This window comes from Pelobates fuscus, chromosome 7 (genome assembly GCF_036172605.1).
Source record: "Pelobates fuscus isolate aPelFus1 chromosome 7, aPelFus1.pri, whole genome shotgun sequence".
Taxonomy (NCBI): Eukaryota; Metazoa; Chordata; class Amphibia; order Anura; family Pelobatidae; genus Pelobates; species Pelobates fuscus.
The window spans coordinates 35,104,957-35,131,740 of NC_086323.1; the positions used below are offsets into that span (position 1 = coordinate 35,104,957).

General features: G+C 36.5%; 1 protein-coding gene across 3 annotated transcripts in view; it reads right to left on the bottom strand.

Annotated features, from left to right (window-relative positions):
• Positions 1 to 26,784, bottom strand: part of NEGR1 (neuronal growth regulator 1) — a 473,994-nt gene that overhangs the window by 174,992 nt on the left and 272,218 nt on the right. The gene's annotated exons all lie outside the window — the stretch shown is intronic.

A 26,784-nucleotide genomic window follows, 5' to 3' on the forward strand; every position in this document is an offset into this window, starting at 1 on the left:
AAGCTGGAAGACTAACCACTGAGCTCTCTAACCCTGAAAAATGTGTACTATTAGTGGATACTGACACAGACAGCATTATAATGGAACCCCTTATACATCTCATCCTTGTTTTATAGGCAAACATAGCTGAAAGCGTAGAAGTATTGTCAGATATACATCGACATACAAATGTGTTTTATTGTTTCCACATATATGAACCTTTATGTATTATTTATGATATACTTATATTTTACAGAATTACATATATTATAACTAGGTCTAATATGCATGATTGGCACTTTATCTGGTTTAAAAACAATGTTGCCACCAATACCCTCACCATGTAAATCACTGTACTTATGCCATCCTGCCCTCTCTTTTTATTCCATCATCACATTTTTCTCTACCGATCATTAGTTCCTTGGCATCATCTCACTACTGGGAGCACTGTCAATTAACCAATAAAGTATTATCCATTGGTTCACGGAAAACCCTCCATTTTCCTTCTCTCGTACAAAATTTACCACCAACGGGTTTCTGAGTTACTAGGTACCAGTTTTTCATTTCTGAATTCATTTCCTTACAAAGCTCATCTTTTTGTTCATATAAAGCAGAATATCTTGAGAAATTTTCTGAAAATATATGTGAAAGTTGTGGAGCATTTGCATTTTACTTGTAGTATACAAATAATCTGCATGTTAGGGCAGACTGGGGGCAATGATTAATTTTAATTGATGCATTCATTTTCTGGTCAGAAGTCTTACTTTAATTTCTAGCAGAGTTGATTAAAATACAGATTGTGTGTAAGTACTACTATAGCCCTATGTAGTATGCATTTTATAGTGCACAGAATGTGGTCATTAGTTTACACTTTTCAGGTCAGTGACCATGATCAGTCTTGGTGTGTTTACTCCAAACATGATGAGTTTCTAGCAGTAGGGACAGCATGCAAAAAATATATTAGAATAAGTCTCACTGTACTATTTTTTAATCAGTATTTGTATTCTGATATCACTGACCATTGAACATCTGCCATGCTATATCATTAAACCCTTCCTAATGCTTATGTGCTATCTAAAATGATAGTAGTGGCACAGCTGATAGAAAAATGCGTATTCTAGAGGCCTATGATGTGTCTTTGTACAAGCTTGAGAAGTCTCTGGTGGAACCCGAGCTCTGGGACTCCCATGCATGAGGGCAAAAAGGAGTTTAAGAAAGAAGATGGTGATCATTCGAAGGAGGACTTTAGATTAGTGTATGTCTCTCTCTTTCCATTCTCTTGAGGTACCACCATTCAGTGGACATGTTAATTGATAGGGTCTTCAACAAAAGACACTCTAAGCACCAGAACCACTACATATTAATATACTAGTTTTGATGCATCCATCCTCTTTTTACAGTTTTCTGTTGCCAATTGTGAGAAACAGCAATATTTACATGTGTTAGCAATAATCGTTCTAGTGGATGTCAACCAGATGGCCAGTATAGGCAATTCTGAGTGAAGAATTTCAATAATTAAAAGCCTTCATTTCAGCAATGCTATATTTTTGGATTCAGTGCTTCTCTACAAGATGCATCTAATTGGCTGAGTGCAATGATTGCTGCACACGCCCGCCAAACCGCCAATTAGATTGGGCCAGAAATCATCCACATGGGTAATTTAACCAAGGGAACAGAAGCTTCCAGGCAGAGAATGTCTGATACTGTATTTCATTTTTTTGTTTTAAAATGGGGTGGGGTGGGGGGTGGCACATATTCTAAATAATAGCACTTGAACATTAATTATACATATATTTATTTGTAATGTTAGAATGTTTCTTTAAGGTCTTATTATGCTGTGTAGCTACAGTTGCCAAAATTTCAATCAGGCTTTGTAGAATGGCATACCCACTGTGCCAACTAATGATGCCTCACCTCACAATATGCTGTTATTTGCTACAGCCAATTTTTTTAAATACATAATCTGTCAATGTCACATGCACCAGACCCCTGGTTCTACATATACACACCTGTAGTGCCAACACGTGTCTGACATTCATCACACTAAATGTAAAAATAAAATAAAATTGTTAATGATACATTTATTGCATTAGCCTTTTGTTTTCAAAACACAACACACTTTAGTAAGTTCCTTCTTGATTATGCTTCCCAAATAATATAGTTATATCTTCTCCGCCTGCTCATATAACAGTGTAAAATGGAATTTCAGTGAATTTTCCACAAAGTGACTTTTATTCCAAGACCTGATCAATGCAGTTTAAAGTCACCGAAGCATATCTAATAACTTCCTCTGCACTGACTGAAGCCTCTTACCGATAAATGTCATGTCTCTGAGGAACCTTGACTCTCAGAAATGTACTTTAAACATTTAAAGAACAGTTAAACTTTCCTGCTTGTGGATCTCACCAGAGAATTATTACACACAATACAAACATTTCACATAACTCTGATGGTAAGTGAAACTGATGGATGAGCTTCAAATGAATCTTCTAAAAGGCTTGCTCTAATAAAAGGACCCCTATATGAAGGTTTCAATGTAAGTTTAACAATTATCCAGATGTTAATTGATCAATGTATATAGAGCAGAGGGTGGATCAGTCCCGGTGTCATCTGTCCTCACATTTCCAGTACTGACTGCTACAATTGGGCTTCAACCTCAGCAATGTGTAAACTAGACAACATGTTTTCACACCTATGGGCTCAACAAGAATCCATGACGTAAATTATTATAGGGAAAGTAGCTTAGACCACATCACAATTAAACTACAGTGGCATCTCATCAGCTATCATAGATGTTGCAGAATGGTTGCCAATGATACCCAGAACTCTCCACCACAGACAATTAAAATGGTATATTTAAAGGGTTACGCCAAGCACCATGGCCACTTCACTGATATCTGGAGTCTGTTTGTGCAGCATTTCACTATAAAACGATGCACATACAGAGTTTGACTTACTTGATGCCAAAGGTGTAATTCCACCTCCGGAAGCAACACTGGGATGTCACCAGCCAGTCTCATGCAAGAGTTCTTGGCTGCATAATATCAATTACGCACTTATTGAACAGAGCATGTTCACTGGTGGCATGGCCCTTCCCCTCTGTGCGTGTCCTCTCCTCAGCCTGTTTTACTAGTTCCCTCCTGTAGCAGCTAAGGGGACATAGAGAAGAATTCAACTCAGGAGAGAACGTGGCTACTGTGCTGGAACAAAGGTAAGTTTCTCTTTTCTCTTTTTACTTTTGACCAGGAAAACTAGAATAACACACTCATTCTTTCTGGAAAGAAGCTTTAGAGGGGAATTTTCTATTTTGACTTACAGGCCACTTTGTGATCAAGAACACGTTCACTGATCTTATATAGTGCCACCATTATATGGCATGGTTTCCAAATCTGTCTGAAACATGCTTAGGTTTAGCACTATACACAAACTTCATAGGAAATAAATATGGAATGTCTTGGTCCATGCACATTATGTATTAGACTTGGAGATTCATTATGGACTATGCAGCAATTCAACTGAATTTGGGAAGATGAGGTGAATGGCCGAATAAAAAAAAAAGCAAATGAGATATAAGCAGTAAAGAATCTATCTATCTATCTATCTATCTATCTAACACACGTGCACCCAGCCATCCACCTGATTTAAAAGAAAACATGATTAATGAATGAGCTTTCTGCAGTGGACAAGGATCATCATGGGGACTCTAACGGGTCTGCGGTTACACAGCTCTGTACGCAGCAAACTGTGAAGCACTGCATGTTCTGACACCTTTCTATCATGGCCAGTATTATGTTTGTTTAGCAATCTCAGCTACAGAAGCTCTTCTGTGTGATTGGAACAGACAGAGTAGTCTTTGCTCCTCACTTGCATCAGTGGTCTTTGGTGCTGATGACCTGGACGCCAGTTGAGTATTTGTCCCTTTGTTGGGTATTAACAACTGCTTACTGGTAACATCCTACAAGACTTGACATTTTGGAGATGCTCTTACCCAGTCAACTAACCATCACTATTTGGCCCTTGTCCAAGACACTCAAAGAGAGAGAGAGAGAGAGAGAGAGAGAGATCTATTTATTGCTAATCCTGGTTTTCCCTTTATTGGTTATTTTTTCTCACTTGGTATGTGAATCAAATGGTGAGAAGATGCTCTTATCAGTATAATGCAAAATGTGTACATAATATTTTATGTTTAGATTTTTCAGCACACTTTTTGGACAATTTTCGCTTATTTTTGCTTTTTTTTTTGCCGGATTTAGATCCTGATTCGACATTCGGCGTAGCCAAATCAATATCCAACCCGAAAATAGTCTGCCTTCTACAAAAATAATTTGTCAGAACCGAAATTTCTCACCGTACTGAATGAGCCAGTGACATCACATAGTATCCATAGTATACTATAAGATATGAAGAGTAGATCTCATATTATTTAGGCAGTGAAACGTTATTATTTATTCTCAGAAGTTATATCACTAATCATAATCAAAGAAATTAGATACATGGCCCCTTAAAGAAACTCATTCACAAAACACTGGATATTTTGTTCAATCAACACCTCATTCTAATAGCTCAGGAGAATGCATGATGATGGCATGCTTTAACCCCTTAAGGACACATGACATGTGTGACATGTCATGATTCCCTTTTATTACAGAACTTTGGTCCTTAAGGGGTTAAAGATGCACAATCATTTAAACACAGTGTGGTTTATTCACTTAACAGTAAACTGTTGTGAATGGAAAACCAAATGTCATACGTTAAACTAAAAATACCCAAATGGGTTTGGAGAATTGTTTTTGTTTAGCTATTTTTTCCCAAAATGTTGTTATTTGGATTTAAATTAACTACAGAGTCTAGCGAGTAAACCGTAAACTGATAACGGTGCACCCCCTAGACAGACAGATGCATCATATACTATAGATACAGACACATTGTACTGAATTGAAACACTAAAAAAGGGTACCATTGCCCAATGCATGCAACAGGTATCAGTTTGAATACATTTAAACAGGACCTCGTTATTAAATTTGCCAGCAGGTAATGCACAGCAGCAATAGTTACAGGACTCTACTGAGAGTATACATATCACAAACACTGCATTTTTTGTGTATATATATATTTTTATTTGAAAGGATGAAAGGAGGACTGTTTTGATGGAAAATGCTTTAAGCCTTGGATATTTAGTAATACAAATCAAACACAAGACAGCTGTAGAGAAAAAAAGAAGAATATATCCCATCAGGACAGAACGGCAACGACTGATTCATGCAAACACTAAAATTTCCCATAAACCTGGCTTTTAATAACAGCAATTGTACCTCGCAGCCAACAACGTGAGATGTTCCAAATAGAATTTATCATATGCCTCTTTTATTTGTTCTGTGGATCACACACCTAGTAATTTCCCATGTACTCTCTGCTGGTGATTTTGATAAATATGAGGATTTTGTTCGTATTTTCAAACATGTATTATTATTTTTTTTTACCTTGAACATGCTATTATAAGATTTTGGTACCTTATAAAAAGGTGTCTTTACTATGTGTTGTTTATAACATACCCTAGCCTTTTTTTAATTCTTTATTTAGCCCAGCCTGTGAACACATTAATTATAATAGACACAGTACATTATGTATAAAGGCTTCAAAGGCAAAGCAAATGCAGTGTGTCAGAGTTTTGTAAGTTCGCCGTCCTGGTACGGATTTTTAATTTTTTACATATTAAGTAAGGGAGAAAAACCCCATTTAAAACAACAACCAACGAATGTGAAATTTGTGAAACGAATGTGAAATAAATTAAAAGAAAAAAAAACAACCCTCTATAGGGTAAAGGTAGAGTCCAATGCTATCCCACCTTAAGTGCCAGAATTTACAAAACGTTCTATTCATATACAAACTATCGAACTATGACAGCAAGCAGTAGAATTATAAGGTGGGTTCTGCAGTTTAGCATTGTTGAATCAGCCAAGTCCCATCCTTTGTGTACAGTAACCTAACAGGATTATTCAGTTAATAGTTTTTTATGTATTTATTTATTTATTTTTTGTTTCCAATTTTCAAATTTGATACTAAAAGAGTTGAGCTGAAAACATAGATGACATTGCTGACTTTTTTTTCCCAATTGAGATATTTTTTACCCAAAATGTCAAACTCTGAATTTTTGACAATTGACACCGTATCGAATAACCCTCCAAGAATTGTTTAGGCTCTTGATCGAGTCCCATTGTGGTCCATTATGGATTTTATCTAAAAAGGCAATACGTGAGTGTGTGGATGCACTTGGAATGCAGATAAGCATATATTCTGAAGTTATACAAATATTTTCTATTTGTCAATGAGTAAATACGTCAAAAGCTATATTTAGAATACATTTACTAGTTTTGATGTGACCTCCAATATTATATAACTGTTCCACCTTTTTAAAGTTAGACTTTTTACAAATTAACATCAATAAATAATAATTTGTTCTAACTGTATTGAACTTGCCAACAAAAAACATTAGTTGACATTTACATGCAAAAGTGGACTAATTTTATATGCCCTGTCATATTCATTGTGCCCAGGAAGCAGCTTTAAATTATTTCTCCTTTAATGTACAAAAGAATGTACCAGTTCAAAAAAATGACAATTATTTGGAATACTATCCAACTGTCCCATATTCAATTATGGGCCCCCTTTCTCATGTCCTGTGCTTGTTGTCTTGTTTCTTCAATCGGGGATCAACAGACAAATGTCCCCAGTTCTGAATGATTAAACAGGACTATACCACACAATACCACATAAAATGAACAATCTGGAACACATGTATACCAGCAAACCAAGAATCCACCTCAAACAAGCAGAGCAAGTTCACGCATAATCAAATAAAAAAGGTATTTACCCTTTTCACTTAATATTGTAGATATAAAGGTTCCTCAAATTCCTAAACATAAAATACAAAAAGTATATCTTCAAAATATAAACAAATAGGCTATTTACAAGTGTAGGTAACGGTGAAAGCTCATCAACCAATGATGGTTTCCTCAGGACTGTATGGTTTGCTGTGTAAAACACTGAATTTCTACACAGAAGCAATGATATGGGCAACTTAAGGATTAATTAGGTGAAGTTTTTTTGAGACTTAGTTCCCATATCTGCAATATTATGTCACCATATGCATAACTATACATACACTAATTCCTGCATTTTACGTGCCACAAATTGTATTAGTAATTCATGCTATTTGATAAATGCTTTGACGCTATAAAATCTACTTGAATTGAGAGCACAACCTTTAATTTTCTTCTATAACTGCCATAACTCAATGAGCTGATTCACAGCCGGAAAATAAATGTATTTAACATTACATGCTCCTTATTAAGGCCTGGCAGGCATAGCAAATCAATTATCGTGAAGTTTATTAGCCAGGCTAGTCTAGGATCTTCTTAAAGCTCTGGCAGGCATTGCTAATCAATTATCAGAAATTGTACTAGACCGGTTGGTCTTTGATCCTCTTTATGGCCTGGCAGGCACCGCCAATCAATTAACAAACACTATATTAGACTGGTTAGTTTGCAATCCTCTTTGTGGACTGGCTAGCACATCTAATTGATTACCAGGAAGTTGATTTGGCTGGTTACTCTGTGTCCCTCTTTATGGCCTTGTAGACTCACTTCATCAATTGCGAAAACGTGCTACTATGTATCTTCTCAATGAATGAGAAGTCTTTACACAGTTTTAAAAATGTATTTAATTTGTTCCTATCCAAATTTATACATATAATAAATAAATTAATTTGAAAATAGCTTAAACAAAGCGAGAAGGGTCGCACACAAAGATTCACTCCACAATTGTGCTTACATCATTCCTTTAATTGGTGGTCTATTGTTTCTCTTAAAGGGCTATTCACAATAGAAAAAAGTCAAAGTGAATTCAAAGTGAATTTAAAAGGTTGCCAAAATGTGAAGATTCTCTAAGTCAGCTATGCTTCCCTTCTTTGGCCTTAAATTCAAAATTCTCTTTGAATTCTTACTTTAGTAAAAAACTCTGTTAGACCTAGTTCTTCTTGGTTTCATAATCTATTTTTTTTAGAGCTGATATTCCGAACTGCACTGGATTTAAGGTAAAGTCTTATCACTCACATACAATAGGGCAACATTGTACCTCAGTCCCATAAATAATGTCTACCTTAAATACTTTTTAAAGAAGTTACATTCTTCCATCCACCAAAACATTGATGGAGATCCAAAAAAATCTTTAAATAAAAAAAAATATTACACGTGATACTTTACTGAATAGAAACATAGAAACATAGAATGTGACAGCAGATAAGAACCATTTGGCCCATCTAGTCTGCCCAAGAATGAACTACAATGGAACAGCTCAAGCACTGAATTAATTTGAAGAAGATGGCCATGTGCACATATACGAGCTATGCATCAAGAGATGTGATGTACCCAGAAGTGTTGAACACGTCAATAATATTTGTGCAATGACCCAAAGGAAATTGTCAAAGACTTAAAGGTAATATCTCCCAATTGCAAAATGTGTCTGCTTCAACTAAGAATAAAAAGTAATGGTCACTAATGTCTGATTGTAATGCACATTCCTCGCTACAGGAAAGTGCATCTTTATTCCAAGTTGTTATTCTGAACACACTGTGGAATTGGAAATACATTTTATAAAATATGTAATGAATGGATTAAAAATGCAGCGCATAGTCGAAGATGTAAGTAGATGGAATTGTTTGATCCCCACAGAATCACTCATTGCATGAAATGTCATAACCAGACTAACCTTTTACTTGAGCACATTAAGCATTCAAGAAGTCAGTACGATAACTTAACATCAATCAACTCTACATCCTGTACTTTTTGTTGGGGAACAGTTTCCTTTGTACAGATTATGCTATCTGCTTCGCTTTTTTTAATTTTCCTACACAGATAGTAATTCCTTCAAGAAACATTATTTGTAAAAAAAAAAAAAAAAACAGTCAAGTCCATTGTCAATTTTTTTCGTCACCACTGCTTAGAAAAAAGTTTTAGAGACTCAGAGGAATAAGTTTATTTCTGAAATCTGACTTTCATTTCTGAACAAATTCTACTCATTTCTGTACCAAATACGGGTTCTGACGTGATTCAGTCGATTACAATTTAAGTTAACATTCGGTATGGCCAGATACTGTCACATCAGAACGAGACAGTACAGATTTCAAAAACCTTTCAAACAAAACAAGCCGTATTAAAAATGAGAGTTTTCAGGGAGATTCCATCATTTATAAGGATGGAAAACAAAGCTACTGGTAGTATGACCTTATTTTCCTTGTGCATTATTTAGTTTCTGAAAGCCACATCAGAATATATTATTCATAACTATTTTTCTAGAATCTTCGCCTCTGTCGTGGTACAACACGAATGCTTGCCTGTGATCGAAGAGCATGCTCATGTAATAAAATCTGGTTCTAGGTTTCAAAAAGTGCCACTTTATATCATCTACATTGATGCATGGGCTTTTACTGCAACACAAGTGACAATCTCGCACAGCTCTAGAGCTTTAACTGTACTAAAAAAAAACAAAAATAGCCAGGTGGTCAATGTTCCCAGAGAAGAGAAAAGGGACAGGTAGATGTGAGTTACTGTTCATTTGGGCAACCAAACTGATATCAATTGTCATTTATGAAAGCCCTTCCATCAAAATATTTAATTTCATATTGCCTTTCAAGGAGTTTGCCACAAATAACTTTCAGTAATATCCCATTCATTTAGGACCTTCTGGATGCCTAATTTTCTCATTTAGATTAATGCTTCTGTAACAGGAGTGCCCATTGTTCACCATTATCAAAAATAGTCAAAATCATTGCAATATATTCTTGAGTTCTCTTGAGTAGAACCTTTCTTCGGTTGTGTTGTCAGTGAATGTCTAGTACACTTTGTTTTCAATACTACCTCCACCGTCATATTATATTACAAGAACATCTAAAGCAATCTGTGAAAATGCAGTGTGCCTACTGCTAAAAAAAAAAATGGAATTACCCCATGGGTAGGCTGCAAGCATCGATTTCTGAACTTATCCGCTGCTCAAAGGCCCCAGACACAATTATCAAAATCCAAAACATTGAAAAAACAAAATAAGTACAAACAAGTTATCAGATTGCATGATCATGTAACAAGCAACAGAGGGCACAAGAAAGTTTACATCGCTGTGAAGCAGGACACTGCCATATGTGTTTCAAACCAATACAGGTACTTAATCACGGGCATACACTTGGAATGAGAATTTTGGATTTTAGTTATTGTTTGAGCCCTGTGAGCAGCTGTTATGCTTGGGGATGGAAAATGGAAAATCTGCCTAATCAGTAGTATTGCTGCAGCACTGATAGCTCGCATTCTGTTTCTGCATTGCCGAGTGTCCATGGGGAAGAAATGCCACAGAGGAGTTGTTTTTTATTTGTAACTAAAGAATGCTTTGTGCAGTAACTAAAAATATATAACCACACAATTAATATACTTTACCAACAGACATTTAAAATACCATTTAGTGTTTTTTATTCTACAACTATTGTTTGATGGAGAAGTGCTTAATCTATTGCAGGAACCTGTTCTTTATTCCAGTGCTCATTGAGCAGGAAACTGCTTGCAGATGAAGTAGGAAGTGATTAGCTAAATGATAAATTACATACCCAAGCCAGATTTATAAACATGCAAATTCAAGTACATTCAATTCAAAAAGTTATAAACAGAGAATAAACTTCTAGGCGCTGTCATTATTTTTTTTGTTATTGATAATAAAAGTTTGCATGTATTATAAGCTTTTTCTGTATTATTCTTAAATGCATTCTTATAAATTGATGTCCATTTTCAGTGCACCTCCCCACTCACCCATGCTCTATCGGTGCAGCCATAGTCCATCATGCATAGAAGCACCACTTATACTTATACTAGAAGACTAGGCATAATATGAGATGCCAGGAACTTTCATATAATTCTAGTATTCAGGAATGCATGCTAGTTTTTTCATTACCTGGTGGGTCTCAAGTTAAGTAGTGCTTGTGTCCAAAGAGTACGTAAAGATGGCTGCCCTACGGAGCAACAGTGAGCAAGAAAATGCAATGAAAAGTAATCATTTAAAAAAAAAAAAGGAAATTATGACAATTTTCTTTCTAGATCAAACTACACATTTAAAAAATAACTTTTTCATAGAAATATCTAGTACCGGGACTGGTATCATAAAACAAAAACACAATGGAATACAGTAGTAGTTTTTGTATTAGTAGTAGAAATACCTAGACTAGTACCATAAAAAAAATATAACAATATACAGCAGAAGTAATAGTTTTAATGTATTCTTTCTTCTTAAAGTAGGTTGAACAAAACAAAAGAATAAAAAATATATAAGGCACTTACTTCCCACAATGTTTCTATAGAAATTATTATTGTGATTATGTATTATTGAGGTTAGTTTTTGTTGTGACCAGTTTGTTAGTTATTAAAGTATTGATTCCTTTTTTCAGTGATTCAGCGATAGCACAATGGTAGAGTGCTTGTGTTTATTTTATATCCCAACATGTAATGGGGAACTTAATTTCTAGATAGTGCTACAAATATTTTTATTTTCCTGAAATTATATATGTATCGCATCAATGATTTTAAAGAGTGTGTTCTTTTCAGATGTACCAGTCAAAATGCACAGAAGTTCAACTAAAAAGAATGTACCAAAAAAAAAAATCTATACACAGTTTTAGCATAATTGCTAGCAAAGGTATAGATTTTCTGATACATGTAAAATAGTGTTATTTTAACACTATACACCCTCTCCTCACCTGTCAATCATTTGTCTCCATACACCCCTATGTCTTTGGTATGGAAGACAGTGCAAATAATCGTGTTATGGGAAGAGCACTGCAGTTGCTGTGATTATCCTCTAGCAAGTTTGATGTGCTCTTGCAATGGGAATAGTTACAGAGTGACTTAAAGAAACTGACAATAAATCCAAAGTGTTGGTATCATGGAGGAGGATTGCCCTGCTTAGTAAGGTGTCCCCAAAAAGGGCCAAACATGATTAAAAAGAGAAAGAGCAATGCTAGGTCTGCGGTGGGTGATACTATGGGGTGAGTTTTACAGTAGCATGACCCACAGACGTCTGGTCATGGCGATATTGGAGGTGAGGAGATAATCATCTTAACAGCTATTAAGGCATTTAAATATATTATTTATCTTTAATGTAAATTATATAATCACTGCTTTGGGAGCTGTTATCTGTTAAGGCGAATCTACCTGGAAAGGGTAAATTTACATCTGATTTGTGTTTTGACCTATCCTTTTTTTTTTACAGAAATGATTTGAAGCCACTGGTTTTCATCATGTTTTTATTTTATTATTTAATTATTTATTATTTAAAAGAAATACATGTTAAGAATAAACATTTTACCATAATCATTTAAATGCCACATTTGTGCTTACGGCATTCAAAGAGTTAAAATGACTCTATCTTCAAGCAGGACACAATATTAATATCCCTTTAAGATAAAATAATGCAGAATTTGCCATCAGCAGAGTCTTTTTGCTATAGACTTTATTGTAGTATGGAGCACACTGTTTACTTAGCATTGGTATCACTATACATCCTTTCCATGCTTAATTGATTGGTTAATTCCAATTTGGAATAAGTTCCTTAAAGAATGGATCGTTATGATGGCACAGACTACCACTGGTTTAATTCAGCTATTTACTTTACTTTAGTTTAGTTTAGTTTACTTCTGCCTTTTTCTTTTTGATTAGTTGCTTATTACCTATCAAGGCAAACATAATACTACATTTGGACAACATTCTAAACAGGGAGTGATCACCATGGAAACCAATATAATATTTCTCACAATTTAGCTCTTTTAACTTTGCGTTGATCAATCTTCTGTTTTTTTTAAGCGCTGTGTGAAGTGGAACTATGGGAAGTCAGGGTAGTGCAAAACATCGAAAAATAGAAATGAAATTCACAAAAAATTATAAAAAAAATTGTTAAGTACAATATAATTCTTATACAGAGCAGAGTATCATAAAAAATAATTAACTCCTTAGTGTATATACACAAATAAGCAAATGTGAAACAGTGCAAATATGGATCATCTACTGAATAAGAAACAGACTCTCAACAAAAAGACCTGGGTGAAGGGGTTCATAAGTGGTACATGACCCGCATGAACATGCTTAGGGGTAGATAGGTGGGTTTAAAATGTACAAACATGTACAAAATATCGTAACAGCTGCTGAATAGTTTGAAATGTTTTTAATACAATATTTACTCATATTTTATTGCAATCATTTCAACAGTTCAAGTGTTAGAATTGTTTAGTAGCCTATCTATATTTGAACATTTTACAGATGCGGAACGTTAGCGTGCAACGTTAACTAATGATTTTTTTAAACGATAAAATAATTATGCTTTTATGCTCCCGTTTCCTATTATTTTGGTAATATATTTTAGCACATGGCATGAGTTTACACATTAACAGAAATATGAATCCTGAATAGAAATCCACAACCCTATCTGGAACAAAACCTGCACAAGTACTTTTAACAAATTGATGTGCCTTTCGCTGCCAACATTTTCCAAATGTTCTTGTGAATCTACACCAGGTAGGCCAACATCTACACTCCATATGTTTTTTACTTCATCTCCAAAGATCATTTGCAGAATTATGGCTGTAAGGCCATTATGGGAGATATAGTCCACAACATCTGGATTGAGTCTATCTAGACCAGGGGTAGTCAGCCTGGTCTCTACCGCCCACTACTGGGCAGTTTGATATTTCAGGTGGACGGTGATGAGTTCTGCAGAAAACGCCCAGTGGGCCTCGATGGTCATGGACCAAGGCCGGCAAGGGAGATCCTTTCATCTCCCATGCCGGCCAATGCAGAGCCAGCCTTGCTGTAAGCTCTCTTCGGCTGGTGATGAGATCAAAGTTCCAGCAGAGGGAGGGAAGGGCCTGGGAGTCTCTGTGTTCCTCCCGCGAGCAGGATGGTCGGAGCGTTGCCGTACATTACCATGGCAATGCTCCAATAAAGTGCTGTGCTCACAGGAGGAAAGGAGAGTCAGCAGCCGGAGAAGCTGCAGGCTAAAGTGAACATGCCACCACTGGACAACCAGGGCTTGCAGTATTATGTCCCCCCTCCCTGTTAAAAGGTAAGAAGAAGGAAGGGGAAGACATTAAGATAGATTTTTACATCTCACCCACCTACACACAGCATAGACCCTATGCACCCTTCACACAGAAACACACACTACACCCATTACACACCCAGACTGCCCCCTCACACACACACAACGCCCCCTCACACAAACTGCCCCCTTACACAGACTACACCTCTCACACACACACACACACTGCCTCCCTCACACACACTGCCCCCTCATACACACACACAGACTGCTTCCCTCACACACTGCCCCCCTTAAACACCACCCACTTCTAGTTGCTGTCAATACCACCACACAACCACAAGAGGGACTTCTTCGATGAGGTCCTGCAATCTTTGCAGGACCTACGTTCAGCATCTCCACACTCTGCATGGAGATGCTGAATTTTCCTCATAGAGATGAATTCATTCAATACATCTCTATGAGAAGATGATGATTGTCGCAATGCTGCAATTTTGCCACAGATTGATGATGTCAGCCATGGAGGCAGGGTAGCAGTGCATAGACAAGCACGCCGTAGGATATAAGGTAGGATCTAATTTTAAAGATCATGGCCGGGGGAATCAAACATCTAAATTGTCAATTTAACACTATAGCATTAGAAGTACATGTCTGTATTCCTAACGCTATTCTGTTCTTTAAAGTAGGGGATGTATAAAATAAACAGATGGTGCAAGTCTTTTGCTTATCTGCAATACTCCCAAATCAATGTTATAGAAAAAAAAAAAAAACATCCAGTTTACAGATGCATGCACAGAATCAAAATGCAGCAGGTGGAAGTGATTTCCTTGGTGTCATGCTTTGTGTTTACTGAGTCCAAAGTACAGCTCTGGATGTCTATTCCTCAGATACTTCATGTGTGCTTGAACTTCTGTTGCATGTTACTTCAACATGCAAATCATATATCATTCACACTGGAGTAAAATTCTAAGGGTGGAATAATCAGCAGATGCATTGGTTTCCGTAGAGACTGCTCAATTTTAGAACAATGCCCCAGAATTACTCTTTATACATACCATCAACTGTATAATATGAAGCTATATCTTAGATTTGATAACCAATGCCCAGAGGTAAGTTAGTTTGACTCTAATGTGTGGGAATGAATTACCTAAAGCATATCTGTCTTCCTTATATTTATACAACACCATGAACCCTGTAATGAATATAATTTATTATCCTTATATCTGAGTGAGCGCTGACCCCACCTGCCTGCCTTTTTTTCCACTCTAATTTATCTTTTGTGATCCCCGGTGACTGTTGTTGCAGCTCTGGTTGTCAGCAAGCCTAAATATGCTTTGAACTAGCAGCCTTTGGGAAGGTCACATGAAAAGGGCTGTCAATTGTGACAAAGGGACATTCTGTGTGTAGTCTGGTACACCTGCACCTTAATAACATTTTATGCCTCCTAAGGGACCTCCTGCATGCGGTCTGCTACAACTGCACCTTAATAACATTTTATGCCTCCTATTAACCCTTAATTATGTTCGCTTGATATTGTCTCCAATCAATTTAAAATAATGGAAGTATATTATTACCTTCCAAGCTTTGGTAGATGCAGTTAACGCTGAGAAGCAGAATTGAGAATAAGAGCCTAGGAGATAGAACTCAATAGGCCTGGTGCAGAAATGTCCGTGTTTTGTGTTTGATTCTTTATCTAACATGTTTTGTTGTCACTCTGGTTGATTATTTTTTGTGCCTATTCTTGACTGGGCTTTTGTTTCTCAGTAATGATACTTTTTATCTACCATTAATCTAGTCCAATTGTTCTCAGCTGCAGCCACCAACTTGCTCACTGCTTGGATTTTCGAGACCCCTTCAAGTCCATGAGCAAGAGGCAGACAAAGAACAACCTAGAAAAATATATTTGGGTGTCTTTGGGTTTTGGGAGATTTATTTCCAAATCAAAACAATTCAGCTGAACAAAAGTTAAAAAGCAAAGCATGAAGCAGTTGGTTTATCTAATGTATTAATTTTCCCATTTATGTAAAAACTCAACACCACTTGGATGGAATGGAAATGCAATGGAATGGTGTTTTAGAAGCTGTATACAGTTTTGAAATGATTATCCAAATACGTAAATACATCTGTAAAATTGATGGAATTTTTTCTTTCTCGCTTTTATTTAACATTCTACTAAAGAACATGATACTGAGGAGCTTCACTGTAAATTGTAGCACTGGGCCATCAACCAGAGATTTCTCTGCATAGTCATAGAGATGGGAGGTTTAGATATCAGTCATTGGCACCAAACCACATATACAAACCACTCTGTTACACTCTGAAACATGGATCCTGTAACACATTTGAATTTCAAACCATATGCTCCTGTTCTACTTAGTGATCTCTGTATCAATAAGGGATAATTAATAATGATATCTGGGGTTAAGTACAGGCCACATATCTATTGTCTGTTTTCCCTATGAAACACTTGTTTTGTATGAATACAAAGTAAACTTAGATTAATGTGCTATGGGTGGTGCTATGGGTGGTGCTAAGGGTGGTGTCAGTTGGGTCATGGGTGTGCTGATGTCAAGTCAGCAGATGGTGGTCAGATAGAGGAAAAGGCATATTGGAGAGATTGGTACAGAGGTTGGTGAAGGCGAGACCAAGAGTGTTTCCAGCTGTATTGGGTGCTGTATTAGACCATTGCATGAGGTCAAAGGAGGAGGTTACAGAGAGCAGACGAGAGGCATCAGTGCAGTTGGAGTTGTTGATTGGGATATTGAAATCCCCAAGTATAAGGGAATGAGTGCTGGAGGAGAGAAAGTGAGGTAGCCAGGAAGAAAAGTGCTCAATAATTAGCCTAGGATAACTGAGAAGGGGGGGGGGGGAGGGGGAAGGGGGCGGTAGATGATAGCAATTCTTAAAGGAATGGATTTAAATAGGCGAACAGTGTGAACTTCAAAAGAAGTAAAGGATAGGGCAGGGGAGATTGGTTGGACAGTACATTTAGGGGAGAGAAGTCTGCCTACACCACCTCCTTTACAGGAGAGTCTAGTAGTGTGGAAGAATTGTAGCCCACCAAAATTTAAAGAGGCAGGTAGTACTGTCAGATGGGGAAAGCCAGGTCTCAGTGAGTGCTAGTAGTGTGAGTGAGTTTGAGATGAAAAGGTTGTGTATGGCTGTTGATTTCAGATTGTTGCAGACGGAGCGGGAGTTACAGAGTGCACACTAAATGTTGGCAAATGAAGGGAAATGGGCAGGGTATTTCGATGAGGTTTGTGTGGTTTCTGGTTGTCTTAGTGTGTGCAGAGGAGGCGAAGGGCCCTGGGTTGGGAGAGACATTATGGCAGGAGGTGTGAGTGGGTTTCATGTGCATGGGGTCTAGGATGAGAACGATTGTGGGTAGGAGAAAGGGAGAGGGGAAATAGAGACATGCATATATGTGAATAAAACAATTACATACAGGGCTAGTAAAACTACACTTTAGCATGACATACAAGACATAAATGTAAGAAAATATACAATGCACCAAAAAAGTAAATTTACAGGGTGATTAAATTATAATTAAATGATAGCGTGCAGGATAGAGTCTTAGTGGTGTCCTCCCGAAGGCTAGCTTTACTTATTGCAGATGATCAGCTAATGGAGCACTGACTTTCTTGCAGCAGTAATAGGGCTGGAAAGTTTTGAAATCAGGCTTTGCTTATTGCAGGTGATCAGCTGATAGAGCACTGATTTTCTTGCAGCACTGTTGCGGCACTAATTAGCACCACTATCGTCAGACTATGGCTAAGCATGATATGGGTTGTACTATGAAGCTGGCATGATATATAATAAAAATGCGCATGTATAAACTGCACAAGATCAGGCAGGTTACTGCTTTGTTGAAGACATCTAGTTATACAATTATTTAAAGGCAGCTACCTTTACTATTCTTTGTTTCTTTCTCTTTTTTTTTCTTTAATATACATTTTAAACTCTCCACTTTCACCTGGCGACTGCTATAGAGCCTCACTTTGCAGATTAAAAGAATCACCTTAGCAATTTATGACACTTCAGTGTTGCAGGTGAAAAGTGCAGGATAATAGAATCTTCTCTGACAGTAGCAAGATTCTCCCACAGTCTGACTAAATACAAGTGGGGGATTTATTAGCTCTTTGCAAACACTGTGTGCGACTGAAGTACTTTTCTAACAGCTGGCATCATGCATCAATTTTATCACCCTACAATTTCTGGCTATGACAGCCACAAGTAAATATTTTGGTTGGCATCTGTAGAATGGATTTGATAATGGGAATCATACATAAATGACTAGTCACCTTTTTTGCCATTGTTTACAGCTAAGGCAAGTAACTTTTTTTTGTGCTTTTTGATTAAAATCTCAAAAGTAACTTTATAGGTGCTTTATTTCTTATTCTTTAGCGATATATATATGTCGATATATATATATCGATGTCTTCAACAAAGCAGTAACCTGACCTGATCTTGTGCAGTTTATACATGCGCATTTTTATTATATATCATTTTTATTATTTATATATATATATATATATATATATATATATATATATATATATATATATATATATATATATATATATATATATAATATATATATATTGGACAATATCTTAAACCTTACAAGTCTTGCGAAGTGGTGAAATTGTGTTTGGGAAACCAGCGCACTCAGCAATACTAGTAAAATGTGATGCCCATAAACTGCAATGCAAGGATGATGGGAATTGCAGTTAACCATCGGCTGGAACTTGCAATGTCTCATGCCTACTGTTCATAGATTGGGTTACATTTACATTCAATAGTCTTGTGCTGTATAGCAGAGTCAGCAATTAGTGAAGGCAAGGACAGAGCTGTCACTGATCCTGATTCTTGACGTTCGCATACGAAGCACAGGGCTACTTGTCAACTCTTCCTATTTAGTTAGATCACAGATCTCTAAATCATAGAATCCTCTACAGCTCATCTAAATTTAGGCAGCCAATTTATCTAAATTGGTTCTCTGTGAAACCCATCCATTTATATTCCTACACCAATCTGCAGGGGTATGAATTTGTGTTCAATTTCTCAAACAGTTCCAAGACCAATTTAAACATTTCATGAAGTATGATCTCAGTTTTCAGTAATGTAACAATCTACCCCAGATTCCGGGCCAGCAAATAGTCATCATCTATTCATTTGCCCACCCCGGCTGTAGGTTTCGCTGTTTAATAACGGTCTTCACGCCATCGAGCTTGCGGTTCCATTTTTTAATTACATATTCAGATATTCAGAAAGGAACCTTTAATTTGCGAGTATAACGGGTTTATTTACAAATGCCTAATCTTGCCTGCGTGCTGCTATTTGCTTTCTCCTGCTACAGTGAGCAAGATGATACATTTAATCAATTCTCTCATACTGCACTTTCACAACTCATTTCGTGTTGCTTATTCAGCCATGTAACATGTTAACTGTCCTCTTGGCTCATGGTTTAGAAGATTTGCTTAGATTGTTAAAGTAGATTTAGCAGCTCTTCAATTCATATTCCCAATACAATCCTGTGCTGCTGTTTATGCCGTGTGTCACTTTTGCCAAATGTTCATAACTTGAGGCACAATCAGACAGGCGGCGTGATTTGCAGCTCTAATCTTTCCGTAGACTGCAGAAACTCTTTGCCAATTCAATTCATTTGGCCTCTGTGAAGCCTAAGTTTGTATTGGGTTTGTTTATAGCAAGCTATTAAATTTGACCTACGTGTAAAGAAAAGTCTTAGGAAGTCAAACACTAAACAGCAAATTGTAGCAAAATGAATTTTCACATTTTGTATAATTTGGCAGATACAAACATTTTGCAATTATCTTTTAATTTGTAATGCTAGAACAAAAAAAGAGGATTGCAGTTTTTTTTTAAATTGTAATGTTTACAATGCAGGGTTAAGTCCACCTTTATGAGGAGAAATTGGATTGGACACTCATGGAAGAGGCAATGGCTCCTCTACAACATTGTGGTAGGTAAAGAGTTCAGTAGCACCAAGATAGCATTGGCACTGGAAAAAGGCGAGTAAAACATGCACTTTTTTACATTTTTATTACACGCAGGGGAGAGGGACACCTTGATACAAGTAGGGGCTTAGATTCTAGAGCATTGGTAAACAATACCTTTAAATCTTTCTGCTGGTGCTGACTCCGCCACTGATCTGCCTTCTTGGCTGACATCATCACAAGGGATGATCTCAGCCAATGAGGCGGGCTGATGGGGCCAAATGCCACCCTGTATTGTGGCCAGTCAGGAAAGTTCAGTGTCTCCGTGGAGAGGGTGGAGACACTGAATGGCAGTGCTGCCTACTGTGCAACACTGACCCAGGAAGCACTGGTAGCCATCTGAGGAGTGGCCACTGGAGGTGTCCCTAGTCTGTAATGTAAGCACTGCCTTTTCTCTGAAATACATTGTCTACTGCAAAAAGCCTGCAGGGACTGACTAACCTCACCAGAACAAATACATTAAGCTGTAGTTGTTCTGGTGATTTGTGGTTATTTTAACCCTTCAAGGACTAATGACAGAATAATTCCATCATAACATTCTGGCCTTTAACAATTAATTATTGAAACAGAACATTGCAATCATTTAACATGACTGTATAGATCTGTAAACTCTACATAAGCAGGGTATTATAGTGTGATAAGACTATGCAATATTATTTGTCATCAAGGGATTACACCATGGGAGTCACTGTTACATTGTATACACTGCAAACTCAGCTCAGGAACTTCTATAACTGTAATGTGGACCTGGCATTCTCGGAGTTTATCTCAACCTCTTTATGGAAATATTCATATCTGTCTCAGACAGGAGTAAGTCTCTTTTTAGTTCAAGTTTTTATTTAAAGACCTGGATGTGATACGCAGTTTAGAAGTGAATAAATAAATATAATATTTAAGAGGACATTTACAGAGCTTGGACATAAACCATTCTTAATAAATACCAGGTATTCTCTGAGATGGAAACTGAAGGAGATATTTGAAGACCTGTACAGACAGAAATTGATTCACATGTCCCCCCGTATTGTACACTAATTATCTTTGGCAGGCCTTGGATGGGATTGCAGCTTCAGTGAATATTCACTTTATTTCCATTTCTAAACATGGACAGACCATTTATGATTTTATTATATGAGATATGTAGAGGGGTATTTACATATATATTCAGCTCTGGTGGTGAATACAAAATTGTGTTTATACATTTATTACTTACAATATCTATAACAACCACATAAAACCAATTAGGATATTTCTTATCAATTTCCAATTGATTATCTTTATTAAAGTCTATATTATAAATGTAGGGGTTCACGATTACCAAAACCTAATTTCAGCTGACCATTCATATTAGTTACATCTTAATAATTCCCCTTTTCATATTATACTTTTTCGGCCCACCTTTTTGAGCATATTCAATTTAGTAGTAGTTCAGATGGGGCTCGGCTAAGTTAAATATTAACAAAAATATTGTGATACCACACTGTGCCCCTAGGATTCCAGCATTATAGATAGCAAGTTTTAGAGGCAAAGTTAAAAATAGATGGCAAATGTAGGATTTCATATATTTATGGATTTATCAGAATTATTTTCAGATATAGTAACCTATAAATTAGCTATCAACACATCACCAAACACATTAGTATGAAGTATCAAAAAGGATGACTTGACTGTAAAGTTTTTAATAATAATAGTAGTATATATTATAAATGTCTATACCCTTTAAAAGGGGTTTTATAACTTCACTTTCTTTACCTAAGCACAGGGCAGCTGATGAATTGATATTAATACGAACAAAGAAAATGATAGAGATTTTTAGACCTCACTGGGAAGAAATGCTGAGTTGACTTGTAAACAAATAGTCATCTCAAAATTTTTATAGTGTAAATCACAATGTTTACAGATAATAAATACATCTTAATGATGCCTGTATTGCCAAATGCAATAATTGTTGCTGGCCTGGAAGCTGGGTTTCAGTTCAATATAAGTTGTGATGAGTATATTATCTCATATCATTTTTATACTAATTGTTACTTGAAATGTAAAAGGACATGTTCTTTGGATAATAGTAACAGTTACTCTGGATGGGCTTAGACGGTGAACTTTCAGCAACTTTCATAAGTGATTATAAGCCAGAAGATAAGGAAGGTTATTTACTAAAGTGAGCATTGTCAGTAATTTAAGGAGAATTCATATCTGAAGTGGAACATGCCTGAATAAGATGTTTTTTCCAATTCAGTTAAAGGGATACAAACCAGTATTCCTAAAACTATTCAGTATTCCTGTCCTAGGTAGGACAGGTGCTCCACCCCGTCAGTTAGGCATGAAATCATTAAAAAGCCTTTTGACTTACCTTGTTACCAGTGTCAAGGCTCCCAGTGGGCTGTTGTGGTTATGATGCTTGGAGTAAAGTGGTTTGTAACTGATATTGGTACAGACCAAAACCCTCCCTCAACAATGTGAGGGAGTGCAGAGTCATGCAGGGAGGTCATCCTGCTGGTTTGAGAAGGGCTAACTCAGAACCAGAGCTCCAGGCCCAAAGTGGACACCTTTGTTGCTTAATTGGTAACCTGGCTGAGTGCATAGGATTTACTTGTCAATAGTGCTATTTACTGGGCAAGACATTAGAGGGAGCAATGTTATGGGAAATTAGGGATGTGCATGGGCAAACAATTTTGTTCGGTTCAGAAATTCGGGTAAGTAAAAAAATGTGTCTGCTTCGACAATTAGGAACAATGAAATTCGGGAACGTGGCATTCGGGCATTCAATTCGGGAATTCGGCAGTTCGGTATGTCATTCGTTTCAGGTATTCAGCAGTTCGGAATGTTGTTCATGTTTTACATTGCATAGTGGGCCACATCAGCACCCAGACCACGTAATCTTAAAGAAATGGTCTGGGTTCAGTTAATAATCAGTAGTGTTAGTTTAGTATATATACAATTTACTAAATTATATTTTCACTGCATAGATAGTGCAGCCAATCAGGGAGCACTACCAGCATGCAACACTTCTGCACACTATATAACCCCACCCCCGTGACACCATCTTTGTGGAGAGTTTAGGAGCAGAGAGTGAGCAAAGAGTAAGCAGAGTTTGAGAGCAGAGAGTGAGCAAAGTGTGAGAGCAGAGAGTAAGCAATTTGTGTGTGAACAAGCAAGTGAGAGTGTGTGTGAGAGAGAGAGAGAGAGAGAGAGAGAGAGAGAGAGTAAAGTGAGAGCAAATGATGGCTGGTACACAAAATGAATCACTGCAGTAAAGTCACATTGCAGCAGTGAGACACCCTGGCAATCAGACTACCTGGCTTGCACAGCCACACACTCTCTCACCCCCTTCAAAAAAGTAACAAAAGTAAAACTCACTCTCTCTATCTCCCTGGACCACACACTTAAAAGCAATGCAGCTCCCTAAGTTTGCAACAGGTTAAGTACAATAAATGTAATGTAATTTATCTATCTCAGTCTCTTTTGCTATCACAACTAGTCTGGTCACATGAAGGCAAGCCAACACCCTGACAGCCTGATTTATATACTATCCCACCTCAATGACTCTGTATACCTTCATTGGCCAAGTGTCAGTGACAAAATCACCATTAATAGACTGTCCTGTAATATCAATCACAAATATTTTGCTAATTTCAATGGACAGGGAATAGTGAAACTGGATTGGACAAGCAAGCAATCCGAATAACTTTGGCACTTTCGAACTATCAAACTTCGTCGCTTCGGAACCTCGGCACTTCGGACATTCGTAAGCATCTGAATGTCTGAATGGCATGAAATTTGTACAAATGTACATTCGGACCGAAACGAATTGCACATGTCTATGGGAAATAGACGTGAAACAGATCAAGTTTATTTTATGTATATCTCTTATTTAGTGCAGTGAATGAGGAATGCAAAAGGTTAATTTGATACAGGCAATCAAATCAATGCAATTCCTAAGCCAACCTAATTACTGGTTTCCTTTTATACCCTTTAAACAATACCACATAACCAATATTTTGCGTCACAAGATTGCCACAATTACTTTTCATATGTCAAGCATCCGGGTTTGTCATTATCGTGACAGTGTTAGGAGTTGCACTTGTTTTTGCCAAAATCTCACCTTATTTAGACACAGAGGTCCATGTATGATAATCGATTAATGCACAATAGATTGTACCATGCCAAGATTTAGTAAGATTATTATTATTATTATTTTATTATTTGAATAGCGCCAGCAAATTGCATAGCACTGTACAATAGGTGAACTAACAGACATGTAATTGTAACCAGACAAATGGATGCACAGGAACAGAGGGGTTGAGGGCCCTGCTCAATGAGCTTACATGCTATAGGTAGTGGGGTATAGTGACACAAAATGTATAAGTAGGGGTAATGAAATAGGTTGCTAGAAAAGTAATCACTGAGAACTCAGGTTATTTTTGACAGTTGAAGGAGAAGAGTCATGGGGTGATATGAGATGAACCAAATAAATATCAATATATAAAATGGACGCAAATAACATAAAATTCTAATAATCTTTATTAAGCAACAGACATCTTCTTGAAGACTCTACAAGGTGTCTGAGTTGCTATCATATATTGACCAACTTTTAAAACTTTGCTTTAGCAACACAAATAGTTATAGAGTTTGGCAGCCTGCGACCTATTTCATTATCGTTACGGGAGTCATGACTAGAGAGAAAATTAAAACAAAAATGCTTAGACTTTAGTATTTTCTGATGCTTCATAAAATAATTAGAAAACAGTTATTAAAAAAATAAAACACAGAAAAAAAAACAGAATATCAACCTTCTTTAAAGATTCACATATTGCAAACGTTGAGATCTCAGCATGTCTCCCGTTTGTCTTGAGGGTTTCATGTTTAGTACGGTAATTGCGTTTCTTAAGTCTATCATTTATAGAAATTGAGAGGAGGTGCTGTAGTTAATGAATGTACAATATAACTACAGATCAACCTTAATGTGAAATATGGGAGTCATTCTTAGCTAAAAACCCAGACTGCTTTTAGGAAAAGGATAGGAAAGCATATACAAATTATATTTCATAAATCAGCCTTTGCCTAATAAAATGTAATGGAATAGCTAATACAATTTATGATAGTAAAATAAAATTAGATTACATTCAGAATATCTAATGTGCTTTATCTCCTTTTTGATATATAGAACCTTCTAAAAACGCATATCTTCTCTGCACTGCACTACTTTACATAATGTACAATTCATCATAGTTTTTGTCTTAAAATGCTGAAACTATGATTGAGATACAAATATTGTGCATATTTATTGGATTAAGTATGTTTGTGTTTAGAAGCCTTTCTAGGTTAATCATGCTTTGATCGGGTAAGGCAAAAAAGGACATGTACATCCATTTATTAGATACATAAAAATTTGCAATGTGTGTAAGTGTATCCCAGAGCTTTGCAGAAGTAAAACTCAACATAATGTGCAGTGTGTAAAAGTGCATCACAGAGCTCCACAGTTATAAAACTGATAATTATATGCACTGGAATCATAGAACCCAACAGAAATAAATATTTAATATATGTTTATTCATAGTTTTGCATTAGATTGTGTAGAACAAGTGTATGTTGTTCTTGTAAGTAGCTTCATTTGTTATATAAATATCTACTAATATTTTAACTTGCCTTAAACATACTCTATCTGCTCTAGTTAAAATAAATATGTACCCCCATAAGCCATTTAAATGGCTGGAAGGCATGTACATGTGCATATAATCTTACATATCATGTGATATCAATATACATATGGAAAGTGGCACTTTCTTATGGAACACACATTTTTCACCTGTACTGCATCCAAGTCCGTCCACCAGCACGAAACATTAATCTGTATTATAGTATGTTTATCTATTACAATAAATTGCAGTCTTATGTAAATGAGGGTAACCCTGGACTCAACAAGTGAATCCTAAATACTTCAAGCTCACCTTTTAAAAAAAAACTCTAACTTGAGTCCTGTGGGCTGGACTTGTCTGACAGAGCCCATTTTAATGCCCCCACTTTGTTTATTTAGCATATTTATATTCTAAAATATACTGAAATGTACCATCTGCATATATTAAGGCATGTTATATCGCTAAGCTAATCTGAATGATTGTCTCTACACATCATCCCAGAATGCCATGCAACTTCTGCAAATTAGCACAAACAAGCTTGTCACTCTTTCATATTTTCCTCCCATAATTTTGTAGACAAAGCAATCTACAACATTCTTAGAAGGAAATCTTGCATAGTTGCATGTTTTGCAAAGCCTCCTGGGTGTGTTGTGGAAAGTCAATCATTCAGAGCTGCTGTATACAGAGCAAGCGTTTAATTTGCTTTACGACATGCCAACATTATATATTAGTACGGTTAGAATATACTTAATTCAGTGGTGAGTTTCTGTTACTCTTACTAAATTTCTCACAACAACTTCTTAAAAATGTATTTATGTAATGTTAACGAATTCAGAAGTATTGAAACTCAGTTTCACACCCACCCACATACTAGTACAGTGGGCTTTGAGAAGCTTTCCTCATGTATTGAAGCTAAAAAATAACCCATAAATATATATACTACCGTAATAAACATTTAGAAACCAAATGTTGGCTTGTTACATAACAACCACCAGTCTATTTATGGCGTAATATACTTTTCACTGGACTTACAG